Source organism: Euprymna scolopes, chromosome 33 (genome assembly GCF_053919585.1).
Source record: "Euprymna scolopes isolate OS-2025 chromosome 33, ASM5391958v1, whole genome shotgun sequence".
Lineage (NCBI taxonomy): Eukaryota > Metazoa > Mollusca > Cephalopoda > Sepiida > Sepiolidae > Euprymna > Euprymna scolopes.
The window spans coordinates 57,625,078-57,639,598 of NC_136514.1; the positions used below are offsets into that span (position 1 = coordinate 57,625,078).

Here is a 14,521-nt window from a genome sequence, read left to right on the forward strand (position 1 = left end):
TTTATGTACAGTTCTGAGTTTCATCAGAGATGAGAAGTGATAATCAGTCAACCTAGTTTTCTGAAAAATTGTGACATGAATGACTGTAAATCCCTCGGGTTTTCATAATGTACCTGTAACTGTTTTGATAAAGATAGTGATAACCTGACAATTTTATGCATGTGACGTTTAAAAGTTTCAATCAATAGATTTAATATCAAAAAATAAAAAAAAAGATAAATTATCTTTAAGTGAGGATACAAAGGAATTTCTCATTACTTTTCCAGACACGCCCAGTATGCTAATATGCCCCCTACACACACATTTTTTTCAAAGTTGCTGTTTGTGTGAGCTACAAACAAGCTCACAATGGATCGCATGCAGCCCACAGGATGTACGTTTAACATGCCTGATGTAGATTATCTCTACAATTATATAAATGCAACTTTGTGTGTGAGTTTGTTCCTTATAGACTCCAAAATGGCTGAACAGATTTTCTTTAAAATTTACACAACTTTAGTGTATAGGTCTGGGAGTGATCTTAGTTAAGTTTTGTCTCAGAATGTCCCCGATAATTACCAATAATTGATACTGTTATTTTAATTTATCTATCATTGGTAAAGCCATTTTTTCCATGTCATTGCTTAGCAGCAATGATAGAGCAAAGGGCCATGAAAATTCTACTGTGGGTAAGTTGATAGCATGCATTTTTTTTTTGCGTGACGTAGTCTGTAGGTTCAAACCCGGCACGTAAATTTCTTAATGTTTTTTTTTCGTTAACTGGAAAGTTTATACAAAATAATTTTATAAAAGAAACAGAAGGTTCTCTAGAATGCAATGCTACTGCATGGGGGCATGTGAAGCTTCCTCGCAGGCGATTTCACAGATTTCGATGGCAATAAAAATAAAGAGAGTGAAATATTTGTTGATTATCATTCAATCCCAGGCAACGTCGGGTTTCCCTGCTAGTGGTATATAAAAAACAAAAATAAGTACTTACTTGTTACAGCACGAAGCAGGGTTTCTCACTTTAGAGTAAGTTTTTCCCCTAAAGAGAAGAAACAGATCAAATTAATTGGCTGATGAGGTGATCAAAAAAATATAAATCAAAATGAAAAATTATCTCGTTTGTATGATATGGAATGGTAATTCAATCTCTGTATTAATTAAATTCTGTGTCTGAATGCAAATGAACTGAAGTGAATTTACTGCATCCCACGTCAAAACACTTCCTCACGCATGCACGCACACACAAATTTAGGATGATAAATGCAGAAAAGCACATATAATCCTCTAAACATATCTTCTAATTGCAAACACTTATTCAGTTGATGCCCAACAAGACAAACGACAGTGAATTCAGGAATTATTGTCTCAAAAAAATATAGAAATGATTGTTTTAGGATTCTAAGAGAAAAGAAATGACCCATCATTGAAGAGAATGAAACACACATACACATAGAACTACAATAAAAACAATTACCAAAGCATTTCTAAATCAATGTGTTTGAAGATAGCAAAGCTAATGTGAAATGTGTAACTTTTAAACATCAAATAAAAAAAACAAATACAAAAACTTGGTCAGTGTCCGGGTGTTTGGATGTGTATGTTGAGCAAAAAAAAAAAAAATAAAATAAAGTGGTAGTAGGAAGGCAGGCTGGAACCCGTACCGCAAAGGAGGAAAAGAACGGGGTAAAACCTAACGTTTATGCTGTTATGACTACCGCCAAACCGGAAGCGACATTTTTTAAAATTAAGGCTAGACAATCTAAAGGAGAGGATAACTTTAAAAAATATCGGCGAAAAAAGTGACCCTCAAAGGTCAAATCGTTGAACTTTGACCCCTTAATCGCCAAATTTCTGGCCAAAAACCGATCACATCGATTTTCCCAAATATCAGTAACCTGTATATCAAATTTCGAGTCTGTGGACTAAAAATTGACAGAGTTATGGCGTAGGGAAATGTACACAGACACACAGACAGACATGTTCACTTTTTTATATATATATATATATATGTTTTGGTGTTTTTGTATAAACCGGTTCTCACCAGATCACTAAAGTTAAACAATGTTGAACCTGGCCAGTACCAGATGGGTGACCATTTGAGAAGGCAAGGAATTGTATGTACCGCGAGGTAAAAATACCAGGTTGAGAAAGTGGCGCAGTCTATCCTCCTCTCAAGGGTAGACAAGACTCTCTTAAGCCGTAGTAGGCACCCCATCACGATGGTGTCACGATAAAAAGTACCCTTGACAGTCCTGGCGAAGCATCAAGTATTCAGCTACTGACAAGATTTTAATTACATTACAAACTCGTATAGTGAGTTCATCTCGTCTACGGTCGCGTTAGATTGGATTTGGATATGTTTTGGGAAAATCCACTTTGGCAATTATATTTTACTCACTGCATATTTTTTTCTTTCTTTCTTTTTTTTTTTAATTACATTTTCACCCCAAACGAGGCACATTGCCACTTTGATGTAGGGGGCTACTATCAGTGACCTAAGTTGCAGGGGTACTATGTAGGAAGTTTAGCAGCAAGATGTCTGTTCACATTACACTTGAACTTCTGCATGTCAGTACAGTTGGGGAAGCAGGAAACCGGAAGAGAATTCCAAAGTCTTGCAGTTCTGGGGAAGAAGCTATTAGAGTAAAAGGCTTTCTTAAACTGACAACAAAATGGCCAACAGGAGATTCTAATCTCTTTATCGTCTTGATAATCGCTCAAAACTCGAAAATAAAACAAAACAGTGATAGAAATCCACCCAATAAATGTCATGGTAACATTTATTGGGTGGGTTTCTTCTACTAGTATTTTGTTATATTTTCTATTTGTGAACGATTATTAAGACCACAAAGAAATGACGATCTTACGTCGGCCATTTTTTTTTCTTGTTCTCACAAAAACACCCTCATCCCTCCATGTTAAAAATCTTGATTGTGTAGGGGTGGGACTTCGCTGCTTATCAGGTTTGTCGGGGGTATTTTCATCGCGGGGGTACAAGGGCTTGTAGTTCATCAGAGCATCCAGTATTATTACCAATCCTTTTTGTTTAGAAGCTCTAGTCTTGTTAAATAGAAGAGAGCATATATTGGAAATGAAGACTACAGAAGTGAGAAACATGCGATGGGAGTTCTTTAATATGGCTTTATTCCCAACATTATATGGTCATGCTTGTTTTTTCTGATGAGTATATGATATTCATTTTATATTAATATTCTATGTAAATGAAACAGGTTCACAGATTGATTTTTAAAATATGTCGTTTTAAGCAAAAACAATAGTACATACTTGTGATGTTGAAAATAGTAATATATCAAGAAATTACAAAAATTAATTTTATTAAAAAAAACATTGCTATAGTCTTTATTAAAAAAAAGTCAAGAGATAAGTATGCCCTCTTTATTGGCAATCTTCAAGGTGTTCACATCTAGGGAAAATGTGATTTCCCCTGATTTTCCATAAAAATTACTTTTAACTATAAATAAATTTTATTCTTTCAGCATGACAAGTACTTTTTGCTTAAAACGCCATATTAAAAAAAAATCGATCTGTCGACTATCTTAACAAGCACCAAAACTTTATATAATTTATTGTAGTTTTCCCCTTATTTAATTTCAATAAATATTTTATTAATAGTAAGTTTTTTTTTTTTAGAAATGCCCACTTATCAAAGTTATAGGCGATAAACACAGATACGCGATTCTGTCTAATAGTTTTGAGATTCTATTTTCAAAAAGGGGGTGGATATTTCGTGTGAAAAGAAACTAAAATTGACGAAATTCAAAAGTTAAATCAATTTCAGACCCCCCACCCCACCAACACACACACACACTTCCGAATTTTCATGGAAATCTCATAAATAAATGATCACAAAGAATTCAAAAAAGAAAATTGGGGCATTTTTTTTTTTTTTTTTTTACATCCAACAAAACAAAGAGGAATGAATAAATAAATAAATAAATATACAACAAATAAGACGTTTCTGAATTTTGGAGATGAGGATCGGTTATTCGTATTATTTGGATTCATCGAACTAACTACTGTTCTCATCTTGAGTGTGATTTTCACAACGTCCGGAAGGACCCATGGCGCATTGGTTAGAGTACTTGGAAAAATCAATTGTAAAAAGTGATATTCCGCTGAAGGTTAAAGGTTCAATCCTCAGTGTGGGCGCCTGAAATATACTATTGCGAATTACTTAGGACCTCTATCCAGTCATGGCTGACGGAACAAAAGCACGCTACTCCCGTGAAGTAAATAAAAGGTTCCGCTCGAAATTCCGTCCAAATTCCCGAGTTCGACAGAAACATTCCCTAAGTTCGACAAGATACACCTGAAAAAGGTCGGAGGTTACAACGACCGAAACGTGAAAATCACACTCAAGATGAAAACAGTAGTTCGATTAATCCAAATAATAAATACAATAAATAAATGTTACCAAAAGGTAAGTTACTCTTTTACTATCTACATAGATTTTTTTAAACTTATTTTAAAGGCGTTTATTTATTTTGAAACAAAAGTAGTATCAAGCCTGTCAAGTTCGAACAAAACAAAAAAAGTTGACTATCCATTAGGATATACGATAATCGCTCAAAAATCGAAAATTGTTGATATTGTGGAAAACCATTGCATGTCACCAATCGTGTGAAAATGTAATAATGTTTCTATTTGTTTAATTTTCGATTCAACAGATGTTCAAAGGGTCATGAAGTACAATATTTTATTTTTTTCCTCGGCTAGAGTAAAATTGTCGATTTGTTTACGAATAAATCAAAATGCATTCTGGTGAATATAATTTCGTTATTAAATTATCGTGCTTCTTTAGAATTTGAACCGAACCAAACAACGACCGTCGTAAATGAAGCTTCTGGGCATTCTTTACTATAGACAATAAAACGTAAAAGGAAAACGTAAGGAAACAAATGTCACCAAAGGCAAGATCAGTTACTCTTCTAACCACATGGATAAAACTTTTGGTGTTTTAACTTATTTTAAAGTGTTTAAATTTGAAATGCAAGTAGTGTCGAGCTCTTAAGTTAAACTGACAACAAAATGGTCAACAGGAGATTCTAATCTCTTTATCGTCTCGATAATCGCTCAAAACTCGAAAATAAAACAAAACAGTGATAGAAATCCACCCAATAAATGTCATCATGGTAACATTTATTGGGTGGTATTTTGTTATATTTTCTATTTGTGAACGATTATCCAGACCACAAAGAAATGACGATCTTACGTCGGCCATTTTTTTTCTTGTTCTCACAAAAACACCCTCATCCCTCAATGTTAAAAATGGGTTTCTAAATAAAAACGTTATTTCAAAACGGTATCTGCAAGTATCAAATTGTTAGTTGAAAGTATGGTAATTATTCAAAGCGAGAGGACATATCAGTTTTTTTTTAAAGAAACAACAATATTACTTAATAATTGTCATGTCGAAAATAGTAATATGTCAAAAAATTACGAAAATTCATCGAGTAGAACAAGACAACTGCTATTGCATTTTTAGTTTTAAAAAAAGGGGGGGAGGGTATATTTCTACGACGTGTCCCAGCGTAAACACCCAATAATCTCCCTATGTTAAGAACGGCTTTCGGAATAAACACCCCCCCAACCTCGAAAGCCGTTCTTAACATGATGAGATGGGGGGTATTCTGAAAGCCGTTCTTAACATGGGGTAGTTGGTTGGAGGTGTTTATACTACGCTGGGGCTGATCGTAAAAAAATTTGAAAAAAAAGTTAAACACGTTGGCCGCCATTACGATGTAATCTAAAATATGGTTTCTGAGTTATGTCCCCTGTTTCTATAATATTCACGGTCTCCTCTAAAACATCTACGAAAAATACAATTTTCCCCAAAAATTACTTTTAACTATAAATAACTTTCTACTCGATTTTTGTAATTTTTGGAGATATTACTATTTCGACATGGCAATTTAGTAAGTAATATTGTTTTTGCTTAAAAAGACGGTGCTAATGCACTAACTGATCCGCGCTATTTTTTAAATCGGATTTCCAAGTTTAATTAAAGTTTTGTTTTTATTTTATTCAATTGCAAGGTTAAAAGTACAGAATAGGTACAAAACACCCTTCCCTCCCCATGTTAAGAATGGCTTTTTAAATAATAACGTTATTTCAGCACGGATCAATAAGTGTATGATGAGTACCAAAAAGACATTTTTTAAAAATCGATTTGTCACCTTTCTTTGTATAAGTACTGAAAATAAAAAATATTTTTTAAGTCCCTCCCCGTGTTAAGAATGGATTTCTAAATATTTCAGCATGATCCGTATTCTGCATAAGTGCCTTATTATTTATTTATTTATTTATTTTAATATTTGCTCGTGTACTTGACACTATTGCATCTTTTTATTTTAATAAAGAATCGATTAATAGTAATAAAAAAAATATTCATTGAATGTGTAACTGTAAGTCACATAGTCGTGAGAAAAAATATACAGATACAAGGGACGCGTGTTTGTCTTCACTTAGAAAATATTTCGTGTGTATAATCAAATATATATATATATTAAACATTTTCAAGGAGAGAAAGGTCGATGTTCACAATAGATATTTATATAAATAAATAAAAGCAAATTATAGTACATATATGTGCGGTTTGCCAACGTGTAGTTGTGATTGGGCTAAAGAAAAAAAAAATATTTTATCTCCACGTTTATATATTTTCCCTCTTTATTTTTACACATCTGAAAAAAATATATATATAACTAACGATTCATGGAGAGAGGTTTAATCTAAGCTTTAACAATCAAGCTATTAATTAATCTAACAGTGCGTAGCTATATCACAATTTCAAATAGATAAATTAACCGAATAATAAATATCTAACACTTTGCGACTTTTTTTTTTTAATGAAGAAAGCGACAATGACATGTGTTCTACTTCGCCATAGTATAAGTACCATGCTATAATATTGTTAAATATTCCCTTTTAATTAGCAAATTTAACTAAATAAAAACGACTCCTTCACGAAAACAACAAAACTAGATGAGAAAAACAAAAACATCACATTAAACAAGAAAATATATTTATATAACAAATCGAAATACCTGAAGCTGCTGAACAGACATTATTGTCAAAAAAGAAGCAAATAATGGCGGTGAGTGGTCACAGCCTTTGATGGGGTTTGAAAGGTTCGATGTCGAACTTGAATAACTTAAAAATTCCTCATAAAAATTCGTTACATTAATAAAAGTGTATAAATTCTATAAATAAAATTTAATACAAAAAGAAATTCTACAAAGAAAGTGTTAATATTTCATCAAACATCGTATTTAGAAATTTGCCTTTCAACCTTGAGAATAATGAATAAACTATTCCAACAGTGAGTAAACTCTGACGTCACCATTTAGCATTGTGTTTACAATGAGACGATTTCCTTGACCATTACTTCAACAAATAGCCTCAAAAGAAAGTACATCTATTTAAATTGTTTCCATTAAAAAAAGTTTTTAATTTATTATGCACAAGCTAACGAATCTACTACAGAGTGTGGAGGAAATTATAATTATATTGCTCACATGAATTTATTAATCTGTTTACAAACTTATTTACTGATAACCGATTCTTTTTACAGAACAGGCTCAATGGGATCTATCGTTGCTGAGCAACGAAAGAGCTGCGAAAGAGCTTCTGCGTACGCTCCCTCTTGAGTGGAGCAAGCATTCTATACGTATATATATATATATATATATATATATATATATATATATATATATATATATATATATATATATAATGCTCCTGCTCCTTATCTTGAGTTGAGCATATTGAGAAGTGGATACACAAATTACCATTAGCGTAAAGAAGATGCTCTTTGTGTAAACAAATTAAGCTTAGGTATTTCGGACGATGTCAAAACATCGTTAATTCACTACTCGCACAGCAGCCGCCGATTAGCGTAATGGTTAGAAACCTTGACTGTCGTACAGGCGGTCGAGTTTCAATCCTGGCTTGAGATAGTTGGCTGTCTAGCCGCACTGATGAGCTGTGATACAGCGAAACAGTACTGTATGTGGATGCATATATATATATATATATATATATATATATATATATATATATATATAATCGAGAAGTAAAAATAAAGTTTACAAACCAGAAACTGCTTTAAACTTCAACCAAATATAAATATTCAATAAAATAAAATAAAAATCTCAATACAACGAATATAGAAAATAAAGCTTATCATAGAAGAACACAATTTAAGACTGTAAATTATACTTTACATTAATTTATTGTTTGGTAGGATACTCAAATAAGAAGTATTAAAATTTCCTTAATTCATGGAGTTTCAAAGAAATGTGTTCTTCTCATCAGAGGAAAGATATTAGCAATGAACTGAAACAGCATTATATGAAAACTAGTCATAAGTGAAAAAATGATTTAGTGCAAAGAATTCCTGAAATGGAGAAAAGAAATGAAAAATAAAAAAATGAATTAAAAATTATTGATAAAAAATTCAGATGAAAGGATATGGAGTGGCTAAGTATTTTCAAGACGAAATGATCATAAGAGTCAATGTTCTCATAATAAGAAGTCGGATTTATAATGTGGATCCAAATTAAAAGTCCAAAATGTGTGTAATCCAGGTCTGTAGAAAAATCTGTTTGCAAGTAGTCGAGAAATAATGATTATTTCGAATCATTAAAGTTTTTGTTTTTCTCACTTAGAGATAATGGAGCCGGTGTAACACATTTTCCATGGCCATTTTAGTACATAAATTGAAACTATAAATTATGCAAGAAGTCATATTTGTATGAAAGTTGATAATGATGCAAAAAATGTATGGGTTAAAATGATATTTCAAGTTTTCCCCGAGAATCTGTTCTGTTACATTTTACTCATATCATGTTTAATGTTTGTGCAAAATGTTTTTAAAAATTGAGAAAAGTGCGTACAGGTGAACGGACTAACGAGCGAATGGGACAATAGTGAATTTACAGATCCACCCTCCAAAAAAAAAAAAAATACATAGAAAAAATTGATTAGTCAGATGTAAAGGCGGTCGATACATGAAATAGTCCAGTAGAAATAGTAATGATCCAAGTAGTTTAGCAGTAAATATAAATAAATTCCAAAATTGAAATGCGGCAGAAGATTTTACCATTAGGTAAAGGAGTTATTATTGACTTCCTGACCAGCGAGAAAAATCCCATATGCTTCCATTGATTGATGAAAATAAAATGAAATGAAAAATGCTAAATGTTAAAAGCAGAAAATTAACGCTATAAGGATAGGTCAGACATTCTATTTTTTAGAGCAAATCCAAATTAGTTGTTAAGCTCAAGATGTCAACATAACATCTAATTGAAACGAAAATATTGATAATAATAAACAAGAGACATCTCTAACAATTTTAATCAGAAATCTTAGGTTCAATAGCATTCTGTTCTCTATTGACTGGACTATAGTTAACAAGTTAAAATCATACACTACAGGCTCAAAGTCCTGTAACCTTTGCATTTCAGAGGCTGTAAAGATAATAACTTCCCCTCAGAATAAAAATATAATTAATTTGTAAAATGAGCTTATTTTGCAATGCAAACATATGAAGAAATTCAAATACAACCAGTCAGAAATCACTTCGTCAAACTAAACACACCCTAAACTACATAAACACCAATTATAATTACTTCCCCTAATTTTCTAGACTTTAAGTAATTTCAGAATTATTAATCCCTATTTCTCTCTTATCCAATAATTTAAAGTTTACATATTTCCATATTGCTCTTTTTCTGTCTTTCACCAGTTTTTTTTTTTTTTTAATTACATTTTCACCCAAAACAAGGCACATTGTCACTTTGGTGTAGGGGGCTACTATCAGGGGCAGCAACTACTGTTGGGATTTGGGCAGCAAGATGTCGGTTCACATTACATTTGAACTTCTGCATGTCAGTACAGTTAGGGAAGCAGGAACCTGGAATGGAATTCCAGAGTTTAGCGGTTCTGGGGAAGAAACTACTGGAGTAGAAAGATCTTTTACATCTAGGGATCTCTACTGTGTGGGGGTGGGATCTAGCTACCTGTCGGGTTTGTCGAGGGTGTCTACGTCGTGAGGGCACAAGTGTCTGCAGTTCGTCAGAGCATTCACCATTAAAATACTTGTAGAACAGGCAGAGGGATGCAATGTTTTGACGATGGGACAGAGGCTGAAGTTTAGATGCCAGTTCAGGGCCTATCAGATTGGCGACTCTCTTTTGAACCTTGTCTAGGAGCAAGAGACTAGTAGCAGATGCACCAGCCCAAATGTGACAACAATACTCCATACATGAGCGAATGGTGGCCTTATAGAGGTACAGGATACTTTCAGGTGTCAGTAGTTTTCTAGCACGGTAGAGAGAGCCTACTTTTTCGCAGTGGCCCTGGCAATGTTTTCAATATAATTGTTCCAGCTCATGTTTCCTGTGAACGTTAGGCCAAGCAGTTTGAAAGATGTACTCTCAGACAGGGAGTCACTGGCCATTGCTATTGGTGGCAGAGAAGGTTTCTTGTAATTATTGAAGGAAACCAGTTTAGTCTTGGCAGCATTGAATGTGACCATCCATTTATGTCCCCATTCCACGACAGATTGGAAGTCATCCTCTAGTGTTTTTGCCATTTCTTTAGATATGTGTTCATTTGTTTTCCTGTCATGCCTGTTATAGAGTGTAGTGTCATCAGCATATATACCCATCTCAGAGGCAGTTTTGTCGGGGAGGTCATTAATAAATATTAGGAACAATAGAGGTCCAAGGATAGACCTCTGAGGCACTCCCGCATTTATATCACACTGTTTAGATGTACGACTGTCGAGGACAACCTGGATTTTTCTCTTATCTAAGAAGGATTTAATTATGTTAAGTATTCTACCAGTGATACCATATGATTTAATTTTCCTGAGGAGACCCTTGTGCCATACACTGTCAAAAGCCTTAGATATATCTAGAGCTACCGCTCTGCCCAGTTGTAAAATAGCATGGGCGTGCATGTGCAAATACATGTGAAATGGCCTCACCGGTAGGGAAAAATAAAGATTTTAAAAAGGAGATCATGTTAAAGACGTGGATCATGCTCGAGAGCATGATCGAGAAAAACGATCACGTGAGGGACATCACAGAGAGAATGAAGAAATAAATGTCAGTGTCCAAAAAAAACAAAAAACGAATTGAAATGTTTTTTCTATTCTTTGTCTACTTTACAACAGAGACTACAATGTATTGATTTCCAGATAACGTTACACAGTTCAAATAATTGTCCATATTTGGATTGCTCTCTAAGTATACCTGGAACAAGCACATTGAAGACATTGCCAAGTCTGTTGTAAAGAAGGTGGTATCTCACACTACCATGCTAAAACACTACTTACACCTGCCAGTTTCCTATATTGCTACAAACTCTCTACCGCTTGCATGTTTCCCACCTGACTTCAACTTGAATGTCTTCAAGTCCAACATAAACAAATTCCTGAAGAACCGCCCCCTTAAGTAATGACACTTTATCAAATCTCCAATACTAACAAATACTACAACACTATCACATTGATTACTGCACACGCAATAACCCCGAGTGGCTTCTGGGCCTTGATAAGTGTAATATATATATATATATATATATATATATATAAATGTAAAAAAAAAAAAAGCCACCATTCACTCATACATTTTATAGTAATAAAAAAATACTCTGCTGAGCTGGTACTCCTCTGCTTAAAAGTAAAAAGAAAGAAAAAAAAAACAAGCTGGTTGAAGAGATTCAACTCAAGATTTTCACTGTTTTGAATTTGTGGTAGATTAGAAATCGATGTGCAAGACGAACAATCATAATAAGTTGCCCCTTTTCTTTCTTTCTTTTTTTCTTGGCCTTGATATTCAGGCAGCCATTATAATCCTCTCCTGATCAGAGTGGAGCATCCTCTTTTTAACCAGTATCCTGTTTGTTTGGGATAGATTAGATGTTAACAAACATAACAAGCTATCCCTTTTCCTTTTTTCTTTTTTTTTATGTGTGTAGCTTACTCTTTCTTCTTCTTTCCTTTTCATGTCTTTTACATCTAGATGCGATTTGGATGAATGCTACAATGAAAATGGTTCTGATTGTTTACCCTCTTTCTTTCTTTTTTTTTTTTTTACACAGTGATCACCACTTATCAAGGCCCGGAAGCCACTCAGGGATAAGGGTTATTGCAAGTACATTACGTTAGTGTGGAGATTCGATGAAGTGTTTACTTAAGGGGGCGGTTCATCAGGAATTTGTTAACATTGGACTTGAAGACATCCAAGTTGTAGTCCGGTGGGAAGCAGGCAGACGGAACAGAGTTCCACAGGCGTGCAGTTCTAAGAAAGAAGCTTTGTTCATGGAATCCGCGTTTTGATTTAGGCACAGATATAGAGTGGGTGAAATTTTTCACAGTGGATTCAGCTAGACGGGTGTTTTTTGTGAAAGATTGGCGAGGGGGAACCAGAGATTGGTCCTGCTTCCCTTTCCATTCACTCCAGTGTCACTTCCTAAAGCTACCAACGTTTAACATGAAGGTGTTAAATCAAAGAATTTGCAACCAATGGAAATATTTTTAAACCTCAAAAAAGTAACACCTATATGGGAATGTAATAATCCAATGTGAAATTCTACAGGTATATAAAACGGTGGCTTAATTAACAAACAATTCTCAGCTGGAACTGTAGAGATTCAACATCTTTATCAACTGTGCCACGGCCCCAAAGGGCGATCAAGCTTGAATTTTTTGGTCTTATAAATTCATGTTTATTTATTTTCTGATCTCCCATCGTCGGGTCCGAATTGGCAAGGCAGGACCGTAGATCGGCGTTCAGTTGAGCACTGGCCATGAAAATATCGATAGAGCAGAAAGAGGTTGCAAGGAAGAAAAGGGCATCACCTTGACAGACAATGTTCTTGTTTTGTCCTGTTTCATTTGAATGTTCCCTTTTGCATGTAAAGTTTTGCTGATTTCTTTCTTTGGTGAAGTTCCTTTTTCACAAAATTACAACAATAATGATATATTATTATAATGATATTCGAAAACAAGGATACATCAAAGGGAGTTCACTCTCATATTCTTGCACAGGGTTGCCAGATTGATCTTTCTAAAGCCAAATTTTGCAAATTTTTCTTTTTTTTTTAACTAGAGCTTAAATAAAGATTTAAAATTAATGTAAAAAAAAATTTTTAAAAAAAACGAACATTCGACAGAAAGGAGGAAGAAAAGAATATTGTTAATCAAAAGGTGCTGGCTGGACTGAAGAAGTAAATTAAAGATTGTCCCGTATAATGTGATTTTATCATTTGTATTGAATTATGTAGCATAATATTACTTTCTGAGTATTTACTAGCACTGATTGATTTATCTAATTTCAGTCAGTTTTACGTTTAAAATACAATAGGGGTTTGTATTACTGTACACATAGATTCGAAAAAGTTGTCAAAAAACAAATATATAACAAATAAATGTTATCAAAGGCAAGCTAAGTTACTTTTCTACGTAACTGGATATATTTTTCGTGTTTTTATTCAATGTAACACGTTTATTCAGCTCGAAAACCATACAGTGTTTACCGATGTATTGGAAAATTCAAGATGGCGTCTGACTCTCTCTTTAATACGGTAAGTTTGGGAAAAGGTGTTATCAATAAAAAAACTAGATAAAATACTATTAAAAACCCGCCGAATATATGTCAACCTATGTCACATTAACATATATTTAGCGAGTTTTTAACAGTATTTTATCTAGTTTTTTATTTATAACACCTTTTCCCAAACTTACCGTGTTAAAGAGAGAGTCAGACGCCATCTTGAATTTTCCAATACATCTACATCGGTAAACACTGTATGGTTTTCGAGCTGAATAAACATGTTACATTGAATAAAAACACGAAAAATATATCCAGTTACGTAGAAAAGTAACTTATCTTGCCTTTGATAACATTTATTTGTTATATATTTGTTTTTTGACAACTTTTTCGAATCTGTGTGTACACTGTACAGTAATACAAACCCCAAAATCCACTTCCTTTCATTGCTATTATTTTCATTGCACTATCTCAGCCTCTATTTTTTCTTTTATTCATCATATTTTATCTCAGTCTATTTATTTGTTTCCGACTTTATCATTGGTTAGACATTATATTAATTTATCATGAAATATGCAACTCACCCGAAAAGGACACTTTGGATAGGTGCAAAATATTTATCATAAACAGACCCGTAAACATTCTCTAGTAGTAGGGCCGCTTCAAACAACCGATAATAAATCAATCTCTATTTCGGAGGAGATAATGCCTGAGAGGATGATCTAGAATAACACTCAACTCAGTGCATACGTTCACATTTGTATTTTTATTCCAAAATCCATTTAACGAAAAATATGACTGTTTAGGTTTTAGCAACAAAGGTAAAAATAAATAAATAAAAGTAAACGCGGAATAATTATAATGAAACTATTTTCACAATCATAAAACCTCATTTTTATCGTAAAAAAATATGGGGGGAAAAAATACAAGAACAGACCAATATTTCACAT

At 33.5% G+C, this 14,521-nt stretch overlaps 1 protein-coding gene across 3 annotated transcripts in view; it reads right to left on the minus strand.

Annotated features, from left to right (window-relative positions):
• The window catches only part of LOC145258233 (uncharacterized), a 129,120-nt gene extending 114,628 nt beyond the window's left edge, over positions 1-14,492 (minus strand). Inside the window, exons 1-2 of one of the 3 annotated variants that reach the window (XM_080116193.1) lie at positions 14,156-14,492; positions 980-1,027 (exon numbers count right to left, since the gene is read on the minus strand). The gene's annotated coding sequence lies outside the window, so the exon portion shown is untranslated. Of the gene's footprint in view, positions 1-979; positions 1,028-7,055; positions 7,355-14,155 lie in introns of those variants that run through there. The other 2 variants (XM_080116192.1, XM_080116195.1) reach the window with 2 other exon arrangements.
• Positions 14,493-14,521: the final 29 nt, after the last annotated feature.